Source organism: Aethalodelphis obliquidens, unplaced genomic scaffold (assembly GCF_003676395.1).
Source record: "Aethalodelphis obliquidens isolate GAN/ISIS:26980383/991018 unplaced genomic scaffold, ASM367639v1 scaffold97, whole genome shotgun sequence".
NCBI classification, from domain to species: domain Eukaryota; kingdom Metazoa; phylum Chordata; class Mammalia; order Artiodactyla; family Delphinidae; genus Aethalodelphis; species Aethalodelphis obliquidens.
The window spans coordinates 2,951,493-2,953,170 of NW_020838041.1; positions in this window are offsets into that span (position 1 = coordinate 2,951,493).

The following is a 1,678-nucleotide window of genomic DNA, read 5'->3' on the forward strand; positions in this document are numbered from 1 at the left end:
CACGAACCCGTGTCCCCTGCATCGGCAGGTGGATTCTCAACCACTGCGCCACCAGGGAAGCCCTCTGTGGCATTTTTCACGGCTTCTGCGTCAGGACAGATGTACGCTGCCCCCCGCCCCGCCCCCATCAGACTACCAGCCGCTTCCTGGGGCAGGAGCCGACCCTCTCCTCACTTCCACTCTCCTGGTGGGGTGCCAGCGCCCACAGGGGCCCAGGACGGGGCAGCACCTTCTTTGGCTGCCCTTCCCTAACCTGTTTAGATTCTGTTGGGTCTTCCACGCCCAGGACACTGGAGAGACTGGCTGTCTGCTGTTGGGCATGGGAGCCACCTGGATTGCTGGACTGATGGACCCTTGTGATGAGAACTCAGACTTTAGCCTCTCGACAGCTTTCTCGTATAACTTACAGCCGTATTCGTTATATTGATCATGCTGTACATTGCAGCCCTAGTGCTTAGTATCTTACAACTGGGAGTTTGTACCCTTTGACTCTTTTCATCCAACTCCCCCCTCCTCTGGTGGCCACAAATCTGATCTCTTTTTTCTATGAGTTTGTTTGGTTGTCTGTAATTGACCTACAACACTGTTAGTTCCTGTTCACAACATAGTGATTGAATATTTCTTTTTTTTAAAGCATTATTTTATTATATATATTTTTTTAACTTAATTTATTTTTGGCTGCGTTGGGTCTTCGTTGCTGGGCACGGGCTTTCTCTTGTTGTGGTGAGCGGGGGCTACTCTTCGTTGCCGTGTGCGGACTTCTCATTGAGGTGGCCTCTCGTTGCAGAGCACGGGCTCTAGGCGCGTGGGCTTCAGTAGCTGCAGCACGCAGGCTTCAGTAGTTGTGGCTCATGGGCTTAGTTGCTCCACGGCATGTGGGATCTTCCCGGACCAGGGCTCGAACCCGTGTCCCCTACATTGGCAGGTGGATTCTTAACCACTGCGCCACCAGGGAAGTCCTGATTCAATATCTCTATACGTTCCAAGATGATCACCATGATAAGTCTAGTTACATCTGTTACCATACAAAGATATTACAGAGCTATTGACTCTATTTCTCACACCATATTCCTCATCCCTGTGACTCTACTTTGTAACTTGAAGTTTGTGCCTCCTAATCTCCCTCACCTATTTCTTTCCTCTCCCCAAGCCCCCTCCCCTCTGGCAACCACCTGTTTGTCCTCTGCATCTATAACTCTGTTTTTGTTTTATGTTTGTTCATTTGTTTTGTTTTTTTAGATTCCACATATGGGATATCATACAGTATTTGTCTTTCTCTGACTTATTTAACTTAGGATAATACCCTCCAGGTCCAGCCATGTTGTTGTAAATGGCAAAATTCCATTCTTTTTTATGGCTGAGTAGTAGTCCATTGTAGGAGTACACCACATCTTCTATATCCATTCATCTGTCGATGGACACTTAGGTTGCTTCCATATCTTGGCTGTTGTGAATAATGCTGCAATGAACATAAGGATGCAGAAATCTTTTCAAATTAGTGTTTTCACTTTCTTCAGGTAAATACCCAGGAATGGAATTGCTGAATCGTATGGTAGTTCTATTTTTTATTTTTTGGAATCTCCATACTGTTTTCGACAGTGGCCGCACCAATTTTCATTCCTACCAACAGTGTACAAGTGTTCCCTTTTCTCCACACCCTCACCAACAAATTTGTTAT